This window comes from Acipenser ruthenus, chromosome 15, assembly GCF_902713425.1.
Source record: "Acipenser ruthenus chromosome 15, fAciRut3.2 maternal haplotype, whole genome shotgun sequence".
Taxonomy (NCBI): Eukaryota; Metazoa; Chordata; class Actinopteri; order Acipenseriformes; family Acipenseridae; genus Acipenser; species Acipenser ruthenus.
The window spans coordinates 9,596,095-9,619,154 of record NC_081203.1 but is presented as its reverse complement, the minus strand read 5'-3'; the positions used below and the strand labels follow the sequence as shown (position 1 = coordinate 9,619,154).

Sequence of the window (23,060 nt, the reverse complement as noted above, 5' to 3'; positions counted from 1 at the left end):
GAACCCAGTAACCCCAGATGTTGTTTTTAGCTCAGGGTTATTAAATCCTTTCTGGCAGGGTATTACTGAAAGGCAGACCTTGCCCTTTGTCTGTGGATGTGATGTGTTTATATGTACTGCATACATTGGGGAAATTCCAAACAAAATGAACTATACCAGGGATAAAATATAATAGCTTCTGATTTATTAAAATAAATGGTACAGATCACAATCAAAGAAATGCATTCAACTACTTTAATTACAGATTATATTACTATTGATAAATCCTCAATACTTGGTGAAAATACCACCTGTGCAATTCACTGATCAATACAGCTTGCTCACTACCCATATGTTAAGCTGATTGATTAATGTCATTAACCTATTCCTCTGCAGCCGCTGTCTTCCTCTATCAGTCGCTTCCAGTCATTTGCCTTCCCTTAAAGAATTCCTGGTTGCAGTTTGGGATACAGAACCTCTGAGAAGTCAGATAACACCTTATCAATCAATTTGAACTAAACTCCACACCCCCTGGCTGTGCGAATAGGATGCAAGTGGTGACTCAGGGCTGTTGAACAGATCTCTCAATAGAAACAGTCTTCCGATTTGTGCTGTGATGTCACTACATAGTGTCTCACTGGCACAGGTGTTTGGCACATTCAGTCAAATGCTAAGTGTCTCCAGATAATCAATAAAAACATTCAAAGCTGTCTGAACAATCTTGTATCTTAAATGAAATAGCCACTTCTTTATATAGCATCTTTCCCACTGTTTTAGTGACTGTTGTAAAGCAGATTTCCAGCCAACTTTACTGTATTTAATACAAGCTCTTTCACTTTAACTTTGTCGCTTTTTCCAAATAGCTTCTGGGTTATCGTAATAAATATTCTACTACATTAAAAGATGTTTGTTCTTTTTGGATTAGAAGTTCTAACATTTTTCTCCTCTTTATTGAACTAAACCCCACATTTGCACATGTATCCAAACTCATGATATTGATAGTACTGTATTTAGTACTTGTAGTAGCTCACAAACCAGTTTATTAAAAGCACAAGGTATCTCATTCTGTTTAGGGACAGACAGCGTTTGACTTCAAGCTTTTCAGCTGCTTCCAGGAATGTTCCGGCAGGCAGAACACAACACAGAAAATGATCACTTTAAAGCTATGCATTATAATTGCTGGAATCCAGACACCCTATATTGCAGCATTTGAATGGTAAGAGCTTCATGTTTCAATGACCAGGGTTGGGCCAATCAGAAGCCGTAGCCCCACAGTGCTCCAGCTCAGCAAATAGCTGTGCTCCCTGCCCTGCACATGACTGAATGTGCTCCTGTCCATCATCTGGGTCATATATAGTTCAATTCAAGTGAAGCAGACAGGGCTGCAAGGAAATCTGGAGCTGTTCAATATCTCGCCTAGTCTGCATTTTGAGCTACTGGTATTTGCTGACAGAACTAATGGCCGAATTCCTATCTGTGAGGCCAGGGAGCATGACGACTGGCAAACAGAGGGAAAGAGAGAGAGAGCTGCAACTTCTTTACACTTAAGGGAAGTTATCCTTCCTTTTACACCAGCTACAACTGGTTTTGTTTGTGTGTGTGACAGCAACGTGGCTGATGTAATGCACCTTAACCGGACTTAATCTCCTCTTTGTTAGGTAAGCATTTATTATTATTATTATTATTATTATTATTAGCTTCTATGTGGAAACATGTTACAGATTTTGAGAGAGTTGTTATGACGATCCTGTCTTGTCACTACTACTGATTTCTGCATCCTTCCACTCTTTCTTTGTTCTTGGCAATTTTCCTAAAAAAATTTTTTCGATTATTTAATATAAATAAAAGAGATTTGAATGATACCTTTCTTAAAAAACAAATTCTTGATGTATTTTGTGTTGCTGTTGTGTAAAACTCAAATGCATATTCCAAGTCTGTGCTTGTATGGAAGGGAAAGCTGACTTTGCCTAAAGCGTTGGTTTCGGTGCAGGCAGACAGGGAGGAACTCAGCCAGACATGGACAAAAGCATGAGCCAAAACCAGACAGTCCAGGTCAGTCAATAGGCCATCAGTGCAGGAGCTGGGTCAGCCAGCTGCTGTGCACAAACAAAATTGATGTGAGAGGTGCTCGTGTGGGACTTCCTGACTGGCCTTCAAAGAGACGGACAGTTGTTTTTTTTGTTTCTTCTCCTTTTTCTTTTTTTTTTTTATTCACAGATGTTCTCATCCAAAGGAATGTGTACCGGTAAAAAAATAAATAAATAAATAAATAAATAAATAAATAAATAAAATAATTTAAAAAAAGCTCTCAAACTGGCATTAATTTCCCCAAATAGCTGTATTTATGAAAAAAGGGTGTGGGGGAATTTTTTTTCAGTTTTGTTTTTAAAAAACAGAGCAGGAATGTGCTGAGTGACAGGAAGTGTTCCAAGCCTCCCTGTTTTTAGTCGCGCTGCTTTTGTCTCAAGCTTTTAATCCGCATGCTGCTGCTTAAAAAAGCTGTCTGAGTTTGAGACAAAAAAGGGACAAAAAAAACCCCCGTCCGCCAGTGCTGAGGCAGTAATGCTTTAATTGATCTTAATAATGAATGTAGTTGATACTGCAGTAGAGTTCTCAAACATTACTTTAGATTAACTTCTAGACAATGCACTTGTGTGTGCCAGCTCGACAGCAGTGTGCACTGTTGTTATCTCTGAGGAATTGTGCTGTACACCCTGATGGGTTTTTGAAATGCCTTTACGTGTAAAATCTTGTAGCACTTCATAGATAATTCCTGCACTGGCATTACTGCAGAGATGGATGCAGGACTAGTTTTAAAAGACATTTTAAAATATTTATAAGCTACATTTTGACTATATAAACATGACCTCTTTAAGAGCTTTTCCAAAGATTTGCTTCTTTTCACATATACAATATATAATCCTTACTAATCTTACACTATAAATATTACATGAAAACAAACAAAGTCCCTGTGGATTATACAATCATTGATTTATGTTTGAGTGATTGGTTAAGATGTTAGTTTAAAATAATTAAATAAATCAACCGTTCCTCTAGTCAGGCACTTGATGTGGTCAGACTCTGTCCCACCATTCAGTGACTCTGACTCTACCAGGATTTGAATAGAAACCAGACAGTAATTCACCACACTCAGTCCCCATTCCATTCACTGGACAATAGAGATTTGTTAGCACAGAGTCACAAGCTCTGGAATACAAAGCTTGATGCAGCACCGGTGGGGGGGAGGGGGGCAATGAACAGGAAATGACTGCCTTTGACAAACCACTGGCAGGTCTGACAACACAAGGAACATTACTGTGTCGTGTTTAAGACTCCTCGATTGGCTTTCTTTACCATTTAAATCTTTAAGGAGAAAATAAAAAGTGTGTGTGTGGCACTTCCCTTTTTTCAATGACATGGTTGTTAAACACTCGGGTACTTCATAGACATTGTAGCCATTCCTTTTCTCCCTGTCTCTGCCAGACTTCTGGTTGTAGCCATTGCTTTTCTCCCTGTCTTTGCCAGACTCCTGTACCTTAAAGCTTTAGGTCACATGTTTTTAAAAGCAACTGGTTATAGTTGATAAACTAAGTTTAAACAGCTATTGGAAGTTGAACAGTAGATTAACATCTACTTTGATGTGTGTTTACCTTACCTTACAATTAAAAGATGAAATATTGTTGATATCTAATCTTTGTGATTACCCTTTTAAAAGCTTGTGCTGGACCCGTATATTGTATCATAAAAAATGAAAGCGTCTTTATTCTTTTAACACTGGAATCTTTGAAATAAAGCAGGATGGGGGCCTGTGTTTGAAGTCTATTCAAGAAATAACATGTCTGGGGTGACCTTTACAGGTTATTAGGGATTTCTACGAAAGGGGAGATAAAAGTTGTAATTTCTGGCTCTTTATATTAGATGACAGGAAAACTCAACAGAGACATACATGACTGTTGAATAAGTTACAAAAGTTAAAAACTGATAAAAGTTATATTTAAGGAAATCAGCAACTGAAAGCATTATACATATATTGCAAGACACAATATGTTAAACACATTGTTTTTAAAGTGTTCTACTATATAGATATATGTAAGGGACACAATTGAAAATAGTTGAGAAAAGTTTTTTGTTTTCCATTGCTTTATATTCGGAAAAAATGGCATCATGCACTTGCGTCTTCCATATGTCCCCATTAAAAACACCCGTCCCCGTGTGAGGTCACCATGCATGAAAATTAAAAACACCCGTCCCCGTGTGAGGTCACCATGCATGAAAATTAAAAACACCCGTCCCCGTGTGAGGTCACCATGCATGAAAATTAAAAACACCCGTCCCCGTGTGAGGTCACCATGCATGAAAATTAAAAACACCCGTCCCCGTGTGAGGTCACCATGCATGAAAATTAAAAACACCCGTCCCCGTGTGAGGTCACCATGCATGAAAATTAAAAACACCCGGTCCCGTATGAGGTCACCATGCATGAAAGAGCTACATGGTTACAGAAACATAATTGAGCATCACAGAATGTATCCACTATGAGAAATATGTCTCTTAAAAACAAACAAACAAAAAAAAAACCTATGTATACTTCTATACTTAAAACCACACTTGTTGGATAGCATTTATTGTTTTATTGGACATAATCCTTTTGTTAGGCCAGGAGGCCAAGCCAGAAATGACAGTTATATCCCAGGTGTCATGTAAGCTGCTCTTCATTCTTCCACTGCAGCTGCACAGTGTGGCTAACCAGCTCCTAAACATACACTTGTGTGGGGAGCTGATCGCACGATATTCAGGTAATACAGTACATATACGCTGCAAACACTGACTTTAATCTTGAGCACCATCATGGAAATATTACTCCCTTACCTTTGTATCCATACTGTATTCTCACTAGCGTTGCATATCAGTTCAAATGGGTTTGCTTGTATCACTGAAACCCTGATTTGTAAAAAAATGTTTTACAATAAACTGAATTTCAGTTTCTAAATAGCAAAACCAAACAAAAAAAAATGTAATAAATGGAAATACTTACAGTTATTACAGCTAACTAGCGTTATATTTGAACTACTGTTTCTCTATCTGACTTACACATCAAAAAAACAAAAAACCCGTGAACTACTGAAAACAGTGAATTGGTGAATGTTCTTTAGACAGTAAAATACAGTACATGTACAGTTTACTGACAACATACTGAATTTTGGAATATTAAAATCATGAAATCAGCACTGTATATTTGTACTATCTGTGGCATCATCATCTTGTAAATTAGCCTCACGATTATTATGATTATGATTATGATTATGATTATTGCTTTAGTAACACAGGGAAGAATAAGATATATTTAATCTTGATGCCTTTCTGGCCGTTAGGAGATGCACATTTTTGTTTTATTCCTTCTTGGTTTTGGTTTCACGACTGTAATTTCTCTCTCTCATCTGCGGATAGCCACCACTGTGATGTAGAAACTCCAGACTGTCTCACTGGGAGATGCCAAGATGTGATTAAGGGTAACAGAATGTTCAGTAGAAGGTGTGGGCAATGGAACTAGCACAGAAGCACATGCGATGCTGTCTCCACATGCCCTGAAAAACCCTGAAAGGAAAACACCTCCTCTTCAGACTGAAAGCATTCTTTTGGAAATATGAGCTGCACATTACCAACAAAGTTATTTGATGAGCAAGAATGTGCAAAGCATGAATAAGTAGAAAAACAATGTAGTAAGCGTGAAACAAAACCGCGCTGGATGACTTCTGATAGGGACTTGGCAGCAGGTTCATTTTTAGGTTTGTTCAATACGTGTTCATGACTATTCAACATCATTCATCCACAGATCCTGCACTGTCAATACAAGTTTACTCTGATTTCAAATGTAGCTTTGAAACCACCAGCAACAGGGTTAAGTACATATATTTTAGTACCATGTATTATTTAGCCTTTCATTGACAAAAAAAAACAACTAATTTTTGGGTGCTCCATAACTTAAATATTGCATGAGATTACTGCAGAAGAGCAATCTGAAATGAAATGACATGTGCTTCGTCTTGAGAGCACTTTCTTTCTAGTCCGTTGTGCTGAAAATATAAACCCTCTACTGCACAAGCAATGTTATGTGTTAGAGAAACTAATACACAATGGGAATAGGTGCTATTAAGCAGATAACAGAGGCACAAGTAACCACAGAGCTTCAGCAATGCATACTTTGCTTAGCCCAGACCGACTCAATACACTTTGAGCGCTGGGGAATAGCAACATCTTACTTGCAGATAAAGCTTTTACTGTAATATGTGTGGAAAAACTCGAGAGAGAATTGTCCAGTATTTCTATACACTGTACATGGTGAAGACTTTAGCTCAGCAGGAATTAAGGTTATAAATGAAATAAATCAGTGTTTAAAGTGAAGTAAAAATGACGGTACATTTGAATGAGTGCATCATTTATACATGGTTCTCCTCTTGCATTAAAAATCAGGAAACCATGTGACAGGCTTTTTTCTGTTCAGTGACTATCAAGGTCAATTAGAATCCATGTCTGCTGACTATTCTCAAAGCATTAGAGCAGATTAGACAGTCACATCAAATATTAGGACTCGGAGCAGCTCATCTGCTGCTCTGACCTACATTCATTTTGATGTGTTTGTCATTTCTTGTTATACGAACAATGTCAGCTATGTCAGCTACATGTCCCCTTTTAAGAAGGATAACAGAACTGTACAATTTAAAGCAATTTGTCAAATAGAATTTGTATGCTATGCTTATCATTGATAATATACTATTGTTATTGCAGTTTATATGTTACCTTTGTTTTTACTTTTGCATACATTTCAAAAGATTCAATTATAGTTCAGTATGGAGAATCCGCAATGTGGATGATTTAAATTGCAATTAAAACAGACAAATGAATGATGATAATGAATTTGGCCGGAGACCTTGTCCGTGGGTGCTGACAGCTATCTGTAATGTTAGCCGGCTAGCGAAAACATGATGACATAATGAAGTCTAGTGCCGCATATAGGAAGTGGCTCGTAGGCCAAACCATGACTGGAAAAATGACAATAATCAATGGTTAATGCAACACCTGCAGTGGCACAATGCCACCTACCCCCCCAAAATAGGAAAAGCATGAATGAAAAGTAAGCAGCTGAAACATGGAGAACCCAGCCTCTCCGGCCTGCCACACACCCTGCACAAACTAAGAGGGAGAACCCAGCCTCTCCGGCCTGCCACACACCCTGCACAAAGTAAGAGGGAGAACCCAGCGTCTCTGGCCTGCCACACCCTGCACAAAAGCAAATGTTGCTGTTCGAGGAGGATCAATCGACACATATAACCGAACATAGAAGTGCCTCAGTTATTTTGCTGGATGTACTGAATCTCCAGAAATCAAATAATCCCCTCTGAACACTACCAGATTAACTAAAGACAACACAGAAGAAAATACCAGGGCTGCTAATGCAGTTTAGAAGCTTGTTTAATCTGCAGTGTATGATTTGACTGTTATTGTACATTCCGAAGGAAGCTGGAGTTCATTGCTTTATTCCCTTCTATGCAAATCATTTACTTTGAGGGTTCCAAATTACTAACTGGTCCGCTTTACCTAGCTGTAAAATACAACTTTAGAACACTGGGTTGATACCTGCTATCAGTGAGCAAGCAAGGAGGCAAGATATTTACTGTTAAGACATTGAATTGAATCCACGAATGGCCTTTTCTCATTCTCATAACATCAGCTTTATGCCGCAGTATTTAAACAATTCCCTTGCAATTGTAATGCAGTATGACTGCCGCATTATTGTGCTCAAAGCATTTTTTCAGTATAAATAAATAATCAATTCCTTTTACAGTGGAAACAAAAAAAAAAAAAATTGTTCAAATATAAAAAAGAAAGGTTTGCTCGGATAATACGATCTGGTAATATTGTATTTATTCAGCTGTGAGAGCACTTCAGACACCACAGCCTTCTTTGACTTGTACCAGAGCTGATGCAGCTGCAAACTCCCCTGCAGCCCCACTGCTGGGTCAGTAGTGACCACTTGAATTTGCAGTGGGAGAGTGAGAAAACTGTGGGGCTCCAGCTTCCCCCTACCCCGGGATGACAACCTCTCTCTGTTTCAAAACTGTGGGGTTCCAGCTTCCCCATTTCAAGGGATGCATCTCCTATGGCCAAGTACGAGAATTCAGAGCGCAGCCTGAGACACAGAGAGAAGGGATGCTGGGTCACCCATTCGGGGCTATCAACATACCCAGCACCGCACTGTTTCACAGAGATAAGAAATATGGAAAATGGCATTCCGTGGCCACCGCTACACATTTCTGAGGCGCAGATTTTTTATGAACTGTTCTTTTCTGCAAACCCTGTCTGTTTTCTTAGCAGGGGGGTCAGCAAAGATGATGAGTCGTTGAATAGTTTATGTATGCAGATTATTCAAATCAAAATCAATGAGTTAAACACTCGCAAAAAATCTATCGAGAGATACTGTCCGAGATGAAATGTGCTGACTGGATGGTGTCTAGTGAAGATATTAGGTTCATGGTTTAAACAAATCATAAACAAATGCTACGTAACCTTTTATTTGATTTGAATGCCTCGTTGAATAGAATGTTTTATCGCTCCTACCAGTCAAATATGACGCCACACAACAATAGTCATGCTTAAGTTATTGAGCTGAATTGTAAGGAATAATTTTCACTTTCTCATATTAATACAATATAAATGGTAAATGCATAGTATACGCATTAGGCACATTTTTTTACAAGCATCTATTCAAGATAAGATTATAATTGAAAACGTTTGTTGGTGGTAGCCCTTTCTTTAGTTTTATGATTGAGATTTTCATGTTATTTAAAAACATAGCTGTAAATCTATGTTTAATATATTAAAGCCTTTGCGTTAGAGGTACAAAGTACACAGAGTACTTGGAACTGCAAACACCAAGTCAAAAAGGTTAGAAAGGCCAAGAGAGAGATACAGATAAGCACTGCTAAGGGGGCTAAAACCAATTCCAAAAAGCTTTTCCGATATTATAACAGCAAGAGAACATTCAAAGAGGAGGTAAAATGTCTAAGAAATACAAATAGTAAAATCATAGACGAAGAGAAAAAAATAGCAAATATTAAATGATTACTTTTCACAAGTTTTTACAAATGAGGATATGGGCAACATGCCACACATGTTGACCTGTTCCTATCCAGGTTTTAGATAACAGAGGCAGACGTGTTAAATGGACTAGGAGCTCTTAAAATAAACAAATTCCCTGGGCCGGATGAGATCCTCCCAATAGTACTCAAAGAAATGAAAGAAGTTATTCACAAACCGCTAACCAAGATCATGCACCAGTCTCTTGACACAGGGGTTGTACTGACAGACTGGAGAATTGCAAACGTAATACCAATCCACAAAAAGGGAGACAAAACCGAACCAGGTAACTATAGACCAATAGGCCTGACTTCTATTATATTTAAACTTATGGAAACTACAGTGGCTCTCAAAAGTATTCACCCCCCTTAGACTTTTCCACATTTTATTGTGTTACAACATGGAATCAAAATAGATTTAATTAGGAGTTTTTGCCACTGATCAGCACAAAAAAAGTCCATAATGTCAAAGTGAAAAATAAAATCTACGAATTGTTCTAAATTAATTACAAATAAAAAACAGAAAATAATTGATTGCATAAGTATTCAGCCCCTAGAGTCAATATTTGGTAGTGGCACCTTTGGCAGCAATTACAGCCATGAGTCTATTTGGATAAGTCTCTACCAGCTTTGCACATCTGGAAACTGCAATTTTTGCCCATTCTTCTTTGCAAAATTGCTCAAGCTCCATCAAGTTGGATGGGGACCTTTGGTGAACAGCAATTTTCAACTCTTTCCACATATTCTCAATTGGATTGAGGTCCGGGCTTTGACTGGGCCACTCCAGGACATTGACCTTTTTGTTTTTAAGCCACTCCAGTGTGGCTTTGGATGTATGTTTGCGGTCATTGTCCTGCTGGATGATGAATCTTCTCCCAAGTCCCAGGTCTCTTGCAGACTTCAGCAGGTTTTCCTCCAGGATTTCTCTGTATTTTGCTGCATCCATTTTGTCCTCAATCTTCACGAGCTTTCCAGGCCCTGACGCAGAGAAGCATCCCCATAGCATGATGCTGCCACCACCATGCTTCACGGTAGGGATGGTGTTCTCAGGATGATGTGCGGTGTTAGGTTTGCGCCAAACATAGCGCTTAGCGTTGAGGCCAAAAAGCTCTATTTTGGTCTCATCAGACCATAGAATCTTCTTCCACTTGGTCTCAGAGTCTCCCACATGCCTTCTGGCAAACTCTAGCTGAGATTTGATGTGAGCTTTTTTCAACAATGGCTTTCTTTTTGCCGCTCTCCCATAAAGGCCAGTTTTGTGAAGCACCCGGGCTATTGTTGTCTTATGCACAGTGTCTCCCAGCTCAGCCGTGGAAGACTGTAACTCCTTTAGAGTTGCCATAAGCCTCTTGGTGGCCTCCCTGATTAGTGCCCTTCTCTCCCGGATACTCAGTTTTTGAGGACGGCCTGTTCTAGACAGATTCACAGTTGTGCCATATTCTCTCCATTTCTTAATAATGGACTTTACTGTGCTCCGGGGGATATTCAATGCCTTGGAAATGTTCTTATATCCTACCCCTGATTGGTTCTTTTGAAGAACCTTATTCCGGATTTGCTTTAAATGTTCCTTTGTCTTCATGATGTAGTTTTTGTTAGGAAATGTACTAACCAACTGTGGGACCTCCCAGAGACAGGTGTATTTAATCTGAAATCATGTGAAACACCTTAATTGCACACAGGTGGACTCCATTCAACTAATTATGTGACTTCTAAAGACAATTGGTTGCACCAGAGCTTATTTAGGTATGTCATAGCAAAGGGGGGTGAATACTTATGCAATCAATTATTTTCTGTTTTATATTTGTAATTAATTTAGAACAATTTGTAGATTTTATTTTTCACTTTGACATTATGGACTTTTTTTGTGTTGATCAGTGCCAAAAACTCCTAATTAAATCCATTTTGATTCCATGTTGTAACACAATAAAATGTGGAAAAGTCCAAGGGGGGTGAAAACTTTTGAGAGCCACTGTATAAGAAGATCCAAAATGGAAAATTACCTATGTGGTAACAGTATCTTGGGAGACAGTCAGCATGGTTTTAGGAAAGGGAGATCGTGTCTAACTAACCTGCTTGATTTTTTTGAGGATGCAACATCGACAAAGCATATGACATGGTTTATTTACATTTCCAGAAAGCTTTTGACAAGTCCCACATGAAAGATGAATTCTCAAACTGATCGCAGTAGGGATTCAAGGAAATGCATGCACATGGATTAGGGAGTGGTTAACATGTTGAAAACAGAAAGTACTGATTAGAGGAGAAACCTCAAAATGGAGCAAGGTAACCAGTGGAGTACCAAAGGAATCAGTATTAGGTCCTCTGCTATTCCTAATCTACATTAATGACTTAGATTCTGGTATAGTAAGCAAACTTGTTAAATTTGCAGACGACACAAAAATAGGAGGAGTGGCAAACACTGTTGCAGCAGCAAAGGTCATTCAAAATGATCTAGACAGCATTCAGAACTGGGCAGACACATGGCAAATGACATTTAATAGAGAAAAGCGTAAGGTACTGCACGCAGGCAATTAAAATGTGCATTATAAATATCATATGGGAGTGTGGCAGGATGGCTTGCAGTGGTGAGGTGTGGTGACGTCACGGACCAGGAAGTAACTGAACCAAAACAATGGATGGGCGGGTGAAACTGAACGCAACAGCGTTCAGCTGATTTATTAACCAAATAAACAAAACAAAAGATTTTAACAAACAACAAAACACAAAACAAAAAGGTGCGATGGCCAAACAAATAAACAGAAACAAGTATATGTTAAATATAGCAATTGTTCGTTATATTCTCCTCACTCTCTCTCTCCGCTCTCCCGTACTCTCCTCTCTACACTCAACAACCCCTCAGCACGAACAGCTGCAGGTTCTTATACTCTGGCCGAGGGATTAACTAGCTGTTAATTATCTTATTACTCCTCGGCCACACTCTGCACGCGTTTGGTAAGGATGTGTGACTGTCAGCTAGTTAAATAATCAGTAGCTGATCAGCCACGCATCCTCACGGGTTTTAAATTATAAATAACAAGAAATACGCGGCGCAAACAATAATACAAATAATAATAAATAAATACATAGGGGCGGGACACTCCGCCACAGGGAGATACTGAAATTGAAGAAGGAATCTATGAAAAAGACCTAGGAGTTTATGTTGACTTATGAAATGTCTTCATCTAGACAATGTGGGGAAGTTATAAAAAAGTCCAACAAGATGCTCGGATATATAGTGAAGAGTGTTGAATTTAAACCAAGGGTAGTAAAGTTAAAAATGTACAATGCATTAGTAAGACCTCATCTAGAATATTGTGTTCAGTTCTGGTCACCTCCGGGTTTAAAAGGCATGTCATATGCAGACAGGCTTAAAGAATTGAATCTATTCAGTCTTGAACACGCGGCGATTTGATTCAAGCATTCAAAATTCTAAAAGGTATAGAGAATGTCGACCCAAGGGACTTTTTCGACCTGAAAAAAGAAACAAGGACCAGAGGTCACAAATGGAGCTTAGATAAAGGGGCATTCAGAATAGAAAATAGGAGGCACTTATTTACATAGAGAATTGTAAGGGTCTGGAACCAACTCCCCAGTAATGTTGTTGAAGCTGACACCCTAGGATCCTTCAAGAAGCTGCTTGATGAGATTCTGGGATCAATAAGCTACTAACAACCCAACGACCAAGTTGGGCCAAATGGCCTCCTCTCGTTTGTAAACTTTCTTATGTTCTTATATAATCTTATACTTGTCTTTATAGTAGTACTTATATTTAGTACTTATGTTTTTACTGTATTTATTTCAAATTTTACATTCATTTTCACATTCAGTATTAAGATACGTGCTGAACAATATATCAAGACACAAATAATAATTTCTTAATACATGTTTAAAATCAATACAGTCCTCATAAAGGTGTGTTTAATAGAATACTGCTGTTTAGCATTCTTTCCATTTAAACTTTGAATCATTAAACAGTTCATATGTAAATAAAAAGGATTTTAGTACACTTGTAATATTCATTTATCACAATTAAGACTTAACCAAATGCTTAATATTTCCTGTAAACTTAGATAAGAATGAAATCTACTAAGTTTTTCCAAGAGTAATTTGTTAAAATGATTTAAGTATGAAAGAAAGTAAAAAGGTTCAAGCTGTAGTGTGTTCTTTAATTTGTACTATGTATAAGTCTGTCATGATATCTACATAGTGGTTAATGTACATTACTATCAACAGTACATGTTTGCTTTATTTGTAATGGCTTATCTGAATGCACCTTGCTGGTATTGCTCTGAGAATCCACTGTGAACTCTGGCAGGCAGATGGTGTTGAAATACAACACCCTGGACCTTGGCAGCTGCACTGTGCACTCTTACAAATTCGCACTTCATAACTCTTGTGGGAACTCCTGTGAATAGTTGGCAGCCCGCCCCTGTGGTTTACTGAGGGGTTTTCTTGTTTCTCCGGGTTTCCTGTTCTGTACTGTACTGTACTGCACGCAGCAGTTTCACTTAAGTAGATGAGCACAACGTTTTGATGCCCATTCTGCAGTCAGTGTGTTTCCGTTATCAATGTGGGAATCACATCAGCTTTTGAAATAATAAGGAATATGTTCTGTCACGGTTTATGCACAGTATGTCTCATGTTGTGCATAACAAACGGTACATTTATTAATTCTAGAGCGCCTTCTTTTAGGTAGGCTGTGGTGTTACATTGCAAAAAACTGTTTTTAAGAAGAAAAACAGTTTGAAAATAAATAATGTAAAAATTATAATACTGAGACCTAAACCATGCCTTGCTGGAAATCCAAGACAACACATGATTTACATATACAGTATACTGTACTGTATAACACCTGGGTTTGTGTTGATTATGTTACTGTACACATGCATATGCAGCAGTGCATTTGCCAAATATTTTTCATAACAAAAACAAAAGCAGCAGCCTGTAGAATGGCATCTTGTATGTTTTTACCTCGCTGGCTGCATCCTCTCCTGCGGTCACAGAGATTTAGCGTGTTTCACAGCACTCGGCTTTGCTGCCACAGCTTGTCTTCGCACATTACGGCTGTCTGGTGATCTTTGATTTTCAGTGGGGCTGTTAGCCAGAACATCTGTTCATGTATTTCTTCTCAAGCATTTTGAGATGGATGGTAGCTTGCCTATGTTACAGTGTCAGGTTACGTTGGGTACCATTCGTAGTGCATTTTCTTTCCATTGAGTTACTAGTCATTATACATGAAAGCACTGGAGCCTCAGGCCTCAACAGCAAGACTAAGCCCATGTATTGTCTGAGGCTGCTGTGGGGTTTCACTTCCTACATCATTATTATCATTAATATTATCATGCGTTTTAGTATTATTTGTATTATTATGATTACAGACAGTTGAATTAATTCAGTCAACCCTAAATTCTGAGGAGAAGGTATATGAAACTGAAGACGGCTCCGTTTACTTTGTCTACTTCTACACTCTCACCATAATTTGCCTCCGTAATGAGAACATTACAGTAGAAATATTTTTAATCTTGCTGTTACCATGACGTATTACTGAAATACCAGAAGAATCGTGACACATTCAATGACAAACGTTTCAACTAGAAGCCTTTTTAATGTCTACTCGAAACATTTGTCATTTAATTTATTAAGATTGTTTTAGTATTTATAAAATTCAGCACTACTGAGTGTTTAGTAGTTATGTGTGACATACCATGTATTATAACAAATTCAAAACACAAAAATTGTACAAAAAAATAAATTTGCTTCCAGAATCATTTGTCATTGCAGCCTTTTATGTACACCCCATTCTTTAGTTGTTTATCATTATTTAAAACATGTTAGTATGGTTAAACGTTTTCAAGGAAGCATGATAAAATAAGGAGGGATTGCACCTGTTGGTTTCCGGCTGCATGGCAACTTGTTTAATTACTATTTTTCTCCATTTATAATTTGACAACCATAGCTTTCGAAACGTGGTGCTTCCCATTCTAAAGCACTTGAGTAACACATGTAAAATTAGCCCTCTTCTTTCACCATCAAGAATGAAAATCTTTTTAGTTAGAGGGCACAAGGCCAAAGAAGCAGGGTGCAGCTGTCAGACAAGAAAGGATAGTAATTGTCAAACTGAGTCATTTCATTTCAAGTCTGCTCGGTTCAAAATCCTCTGCAGTGGAACCTGAGAACAATTACTTCTTTCAAAGCCTCAGCTAACTACTGTTCGATTTACAACATCATTACCAGCTACCTGCTATTTGCATTCCTCCTGAAGAAAGTCATATACTGACAGTATGCATTACTGACTAGTGTTTTTTATTCAAAGTAAATACTAAAACATGTGAACTGTTACAGATAATGTATAGAGATTATAGGATGAAAAATAACAGTATTGTGCTGTAGTCTGTAGACAGAATAATTGGCCCTATAGACTAAGGACTTTCTTTGAACGTTTTTGAAGGACTGTTTTGTTTTTTGAAGAATGTTTAGAAACATTCTCTTATGTTAAACAGTGCTTTGAAAACTAAAATAAATGACTAACCTTCTCTAATAGAAAACCAAAAAGGTTTTATGAACTGCAAATTTGATTTAATTAATCAAAATGGGTTTAAAAAGAAGTACTTAAAACTGACGCAAAGTTTTTTCTTTACTTTTTAATTTTTTTATTTTATTAAGTCTTGTATTTCAGCTGAGTGCACAGATCTTGGTATAGTACAACTTATAAAGGATCTTAGTATTTGCAACCAGACTGTAGATGATATGTGCATTTGCACTGTAATTTAAATCTTTCTAAAGAGTTTTAACCCCAGTATCCTCCTCCTCGCTGGCATGCTGAGTATTAGTGCTATATATAGACTGGCATGGTTGAATGAAGACTATGCCTTAATGAGAATTCCCACTGTGCCCCAAATCCGACAGAGAAGTGTCTGAAGCAGACGTCAAATCCTGCTCAATAATTCATAATTACACTTGTATCCCTTTTGGATACTTCAATCTTTGTGAGTCAGTGTTGCTTACCAAAGTCACTTCATAAAAACGCAAATGTTCCCTTTATTACTGAAAGCCCAGTTGACCTACTGTGTGCAACCAAACTACAGTTTCTATAAATGGTAATATACTGTAGTTTTATTATACCTTTTAACGTCACAAACTAAATTACGAGGTGAAGTTTGCATTAGTGCCCTTACCACATGATCTTCAACTGGCAATGGCTTTGTACTAACGGGCAATGACAGCTACAATGAAGGTTACCATTCGCAGAATGGAACAACAGTGGAAGTATTTACATGAGCAATGACATCACAACATTATGAACCAATGCACACTGGTAATCCACTGCTAATACACCAATGTGCAATACTTGTTCCAATTTCGACATCCACTGTGCTTTCATTACTGCTAATGCTGTGCTATTGTTTCTGCTCTGACTTTAAGTTAATGCACAGGTATTATAATGTTACCCAATGGGTATATAGGCTGCAAATGAAGCAAGACTGGTGGGTAAAATGCAGGCAAACTGCCCACTTCATAGTAAATGTATAAAGTGGGCAATTTGCCCACAGTGGAAAATCAGGCCCTGTTTTTGCTGAAAAAGTGGATTCTTGTCTGATCTTTTTCCTTGAATAGTGAAATATACTATATTTCTAAACACTAATACTGGATTTAAAAAAAATTCAAATGAATTGTCTTTGTGTCCACTTATTGTTTCTACAGGAAATCGCTCCTATCCAACAAAGATGAGAAGTAGGAGTAAGGCGCTAATTAAGAGTTCTCTGACTGATGTCTGCCACACTACCAGAAGGTGAGAACAATGCATCAGAATGAACCCTTTTAAAAGGAGGAGGTTCACAAATAGACAACCGTTAAAGTAACAGTGATCATAAACATCGCAGCTAACACTGGCTCATGCAAAGCCAGAAGACAATGGCTGATACATCATCTTATATCTGTAATACATGCTCAGAATAGATTAAGTAAATATAAGGCAGAGGTGGAACTGTTAATGGCATCTGAGAATCACATATCAGAAGAAATCTGTGGTGGTTAATAAGGTGAGATTTTCAAATACAGTAAATCAAATGCAACATGTGAATAAATCCGGACCTGGCAAAGTAATGAGAGGAAGAGAGGTTAATGAGTCCCTAAAGACTAGCTTACTTCAGAAAGCTTCATACAGATTATACATGTAGTCACCCCCAAATCATTAAAGAGAACGCCTCGAGGTTAGACATTTATGTAAGGCCCCTGTATTTCATTGAATATAAATCTAGAGGGGCCAAATCTTGGTGACATCTAACTGACATGTAATGCACATTTTAACTGGCCCACAAAACATGTGACTGGCAGTGATCTACTCTCTTTGTGTGGGGCATTGGACATTGTTTTCATGCCAATAGCGGTACTACGAATACAACCAGGCTTTTGAGTAAACGTGTTTGGAACAATTGTAATGATAAAACATGATGTATCCGACATTGGATCCAATATAAAATTTGTCTAAAAACAGTTTCACTGAACTTAAGTTTCTTTTAGTATTTCTAAATTCAGCACTACTGGGTGTTTCATAGGCAATAACGCATTTAAACTACATAAGATTTCAATGGGAGTAAACAGTGAATTTGATGCATCATGTTTGTTCTGGAAAAGTACATTACCGTTTTGTTTTCTTTTATGAAAGAAATGTGTACATAACATGTGTACTGGATTTTAAATGCTGAGTGAATCTAGTCTATGCGCATGGTAAACGGATTTGTTTGCGTTAATAATATTCTTTGCTTCCATTAACATAGGCGGTTTTAAACTTTGCTGAAGCCTGACCAAGCCAATCTGATACAGGACTTGTCAACCTAAATGAACAGAGATTCATATTAAATAGCGTTCAGTGTTTCACTGGCACACACAGAGTTGGTAGTGGTTTAAACCTTTCAAAGAATTTGGAGAGCTCAGCTCTTCTCAGATTGATGTGTTTCTAAAGTGCTAGTTCAGGCTCCTGTAATGGGACCATCTACAGTGACGACTCTGGCGGCTTCAGTGAACATTCAACGCTGTCGGTGAGTTTAAACTGTTAATGAAAACCATCGAGCGTTGGGTGTACCTTGAGGTTTGCCACAGGCATATCAGCTCCTGAATCTCCACTAACACTGTCACCTAACTCTCAAACATATCTCCTCTCAAACATATCTCCTGGATCTCCACTAACACTGTCACCTAACTCTCAAACATATCTCCTGGATCTCCACTAACACTGTCACCTAACTCTCAAACATATCTCCTGGATCTCCACTAACACTGTCACCTAACTCTCAAACATATCTCCTGGATCTCCACTAACACTGTCACCTAACTCTCAAACATATCTCCTGGATCTCCACTAACACTTTCAACTCTCAAACATATCTCCTGGATCTCCACTAACACTGTCACCTAACTGCCAAACATATCTCCTGGATCTCCACTCTTAAACATTCTGTTTAATTTATGTTGAAAAAAAGTGACATCAAACATTTGTTATTTTTATATAAGGGTTCTGCTGTGTATTTAATTATTTAAACATAATCAAATTAGTCTCAGTTTAATCAATTATGTCAGTATTAGTAATGCAAAAAGTAAATGACTAAAGCTAGAAGAGATTAAACTGGGAATATTGACTACTGAAATGTTATTGGTGCCACTGTATATATAAATCCTGTATTCAAAACAAATCATCTGTCTTCCATTTGTACTCCCTTACAGTATCTTAAGTTGCTACTGAACATAACTGCAGCGTTTTCACAGCGTATTGTTGCATTGGTTTGAAACACAATACATGGATAGTAGGAGATCAGTATAGTAATATTAATAGGTAATAAAGTAAAGACCTGGTAATAAAGTAAAGAATTGTGCTGCATTATTTGTATCCCCACAATATGTAAACTATAATGGGCTGCAATAAACATTCATTGCTGTCGGTGGGTTTTATTTGAGCACAACTCACTGATCAATGAATGGAAACTGCGGTGCAACAACCTCAAGGAAACGGAGACACTGAGGGGTCTATTCATAAAGGGTTAACGCCTGTCGAAATGAGAGAACAGGAGCACATGATCGGATTTCATCCATAGCCGCCTATTTAATGGCAGTTGCTCTTCATAAGAGATCATTTAGATGCGTCGTTAAGCCCCATCTATTTTCGTCTGTGAATGCATGTTTTTAACAAATTGAGAGAAAGGTTAACAATGACCTAATTAGCATGAAGTTTTCATCGGTCCTGAGCGTCAACCTGCTATTCATAAGAGTGAACGACAGCAAAATGCTGTCGATAATTAGGAGTTATTGAACGCTTTCTACAGTCAAGTCTAAACTAATGACAGCCTCGGCAGACTATTTTTTTAAAGACATATTTTATTACTACACTTGCTCTGTTATACAGTTTGACATACCCGTGATTAACACTGCCTATTTTGAAAATAAATAAATAAATAAATAAATAAATAAATCTGAAGCTTTATATGAAGGAAAATGTTTAATATAAATATATACTCCCACAAGAACATATTCTCTGGCATAATCACTGTATACCCATTCATAAGGTGCTTTGCGACAGTCGTCCATTTGCTCAGATCATTTTATGAATAGCAATATGGACGACTTTTGTTAGTGTTAAACAAAATTTGTTTTATTACGGCAGTCGGCAAGTACTTTTATGAATAGGGCACTAAATGCTTACAAAACCTCCCTGTACAACACTGGATTAAAATACCAAGATTTGCATACAATATTGTGAACTAGCTATTATGAATTAAATCAGCTCACTCCTTGAGCTCATTCTGTATAGAACATGATTAACACATTTAGCAGTTCATCTTTGAGAAATGCTAAATCTCTTAACTAGGAGCTCAATTCAATCGTTTTATTTCCTAAAAGAAACATGCTTATGTAATAAACATTGCAATTCTGAAACTATTTATTTCTATTGCATTAACACATAATTCAGACCGCTAAATACAAAGCATACACCCAAGTGCCAGACTGACACTCCCCATATACATAAGGGGAAGCAATAGAAACTGCCAGCCTTGCTTGTCAAGCAGTAGGGAGTGCAATATGTTAATACAATTAAAATAAGATTCCAAATTCACCTGTTATATGACTTTCTGTTAACATTTATCTCTTACTGAAAAATGTAATTGTCTTCCAAATAACCTCTCACTGTGCACCTAGTATAGCACTGTTTGACATCGTGAAGTAAAATATTGCAGTAACAAACTCTTCAATCCTTTAATAAGTGTATACTGTGGTAAAGTAGGTATTAAAGTAGGTTCCCGTCCAATCAGATAAATGCATATTGCATTGCTGGCGATGGAGGGGGAAGCTGCTGTTTGGTACTTCTTATTTCACCACATGGTTTAAATTACTGTATGTTAACTGCAAGAAATAAGAAAATAAAAATGGAGGGGGAAGGCATTTTTCGTGAGATCATGCATAGTATTTACAGTGATCCAAACCCAGCTGCTAGAGATTCCTCAGTTTCAAAATGGGAATGGCTTTCCGATACTGTACAGTGTAGAAACTCATTGTGCCCGCGAGCAGCTGCAATAATGACATGTATGACATGCCCAAGTTTACATGAAAGGACCTGTGAACACAGTGACACTGTGGCGCACTGGAATTGAATCCACTTTATCTTGAATGCTGCAACCCTGCAGGGATTTTTGGATTGTAGTCTGGTCTCCGAGGCCTGCTTAAAAAAAAAAAAAAGGCTTCCTGGCTTCTATCCAGCATCACAATGTAATTTTTGTAGAAAACACACACATTATCAGTTGTGTCTGAAGAGAACATGTAAAATAGTCAAGAAGTCGTTTCTTCTGATCTGCTGTTGATCTCATTACTATGCTAAATATTACACAGCATATTCATAAGGTTTATTCTTATACTGATGTTGTTTAAATAGCAAGCACATGTCAGGTGTAAATAGCAGAAATGGGATCAGGGACCTCAAACCCCAGTGCTATATGAGGGTTTCCTCTGTACATTCAGAGTAGAAACACACCTTAAAAGGCAGATATGTGGCTGCTATAGAAACATTCTTATTTTGTGTGAAGAAAGAAGGTTCAGTCTTGAAAAAAGCTTATTTTTTTACTTATTTAGAAAACAGCAGGCCAAATGTCCTGGACTTAAAGAGTTAAACATACTTCAGAAACATGTATAAAATACATGTATGTAAGATTACTGTGTATTAGTGCATATTTCTAGTTCAAAAGTGATTATGCATATATTTTTATTCACATGTATACGACGGATTAAATAGTGAACAACCATTTACACTAGAGATGTGCAACTCAATTCAACATATACTGACAGTCTTAATCAAAACAATACAAAAATAAATGTGTACCAATACAAAGAAGAAGTACAAGAGGCAGAAACCGCAGGTTCCTCCATAAGTCAAGCAAACGTACGTTCAGGTTAATGGCAGCGTAATAATATGGGTGACAGTGCTTTAAATGTTCTACATTTTTACCACCATAGACCAAGTTATTCATCTATTTTGACAAGGCTTCTACAGTGTAGTATATGTTCACTGCTGAAATAAGGAGGAGATTTTTAAACATAGGTTAACCGTTTCCAAGAGCCAAGATAACTCAGTCTGCCTCGCATCTGACTCCAGTATGAATTTACAGAAAAGAAACAAGTACTACACAAATACAATCCACCCTCATTAAGCTGTCTTTAAGAGGGGACGTAACATGTTTTATTTTCAAACATGGTGCCAGCGATAGTTAGGGTGATCCTAAAAGCATTAGACCAGCAAGGCTATTACTGCTTAAAAATGCAGACTGCATTTGATGAAAAGATCTTTATAGAGGGGAGTGTGCTGTGTGTGTTTGTTCAGTCGTCAGAAGTGGAATTGATTCAATGTATTAATCAAAGCAATATACGGCTGCAAATCATGCAGTGCACATTCACTTAGGATCATAAGGACCATGTTTTCAAAGCGTTTCCTCCATTCTTTAATTAAATCCTTTTTTTTTTAAAGGAGAAAGAAAATCCTGTTAATGTTACAAAATGAAAAACAAAACACCTTGAGGGTACCGAAGAGAACTTGAAATATAGAAGGCAGTTGTTTGGTTTTATTTGTAAAATGAATCTGTGTTTTACGTCTTTAAAGAAATGTAGTTCATTAAAGACTGGAGTAAACACTTTGAAAACACGGTCCTAAGAATTAGGACTCCTAACCTTTAGCCGGTAATGTACATGCTGTAAAGATGCTTGCACAGTTGTTTTGTTGGATATCTCTGCTTCATTTCATGATTATGAACAGAACAAATGAAAGTGTACTCCTTCTGTTGTATAATTTTAAATAAATAAATCAACCAATAAACTCAGAATGAACCCATGTGTATTTTCTTTATGTGTGTTTATTAACATTAGAGCTGGTTGGCAGAGTTGAATCCCGAGCTGCTGCTGGAATGTTATATCTAAATACTCAATACATTCAGTAACTCATGAACAACCTCGTCATTGCAATTCTTTTTGTTAGAGTTAATGATGTTTTGTGGGGTCTGGGGTGGGGGAAATCTTTCCTCCCGAACTGAAATGAAAAACTTACAAAGACAGACAGATATTCAGGGACATGAGAATTAAGAAAAAAAGTTATACAAAAATCAGTGCACCAAATCGCTGTATAAATGTGTCAATCTATTGTTTGAGAGAAGAAGTTATCATTCATTAGTCATGGTACTCTGTACATGCGGCTTGTGACATACATTAGTCACACACAAAGACTTGTTGTTTATAATGCTTACGTGCCAATCTATCATTAAAACGCAGCAATGCAGTGAAGTTACTGAAAATGACAAGTGCCTTGCCTGTCCAGTACATCGTGACCCACTTGCAAAGAGTGTGATGAGGACGTGTATACAGCTGCATTAGAGAATTAGGGTGCAGGGGGGTATGGGGGTCCTCCCCCAGCAAGGGTGC

At 37.6% G+C, this 23,060-nt stretch overlaps 1 protein-coding gene and 1 long non-coding RNA gene across 6 annotated transcripts in view; one reads left to right on the top strand and one right to left on the bottom strand.

Moving 5' to 3' along the window:
* LOC117422123 (nuclear receptor subfamily 6 group A member 1-like) overlaps window positions 1-23,060 on the bottom strand; it is a 216,344-nt gene that overhangs the window by 108,188 nt on the left and 85,096 nt on the right. The window lies entirely within an intron of this gene.
* Window positions 1,353-22,998, top strand: LOC117422124 (uncharacterized). The gene is made up of 3 exons (XR_004547611.2): window positions 1,353-1,637; window positions 16,815-16,902; window positions 22,117-22,998. It is a non-coding gene; the product is annotated as an uncharacterized LOC117422124 (long non-coding RNA).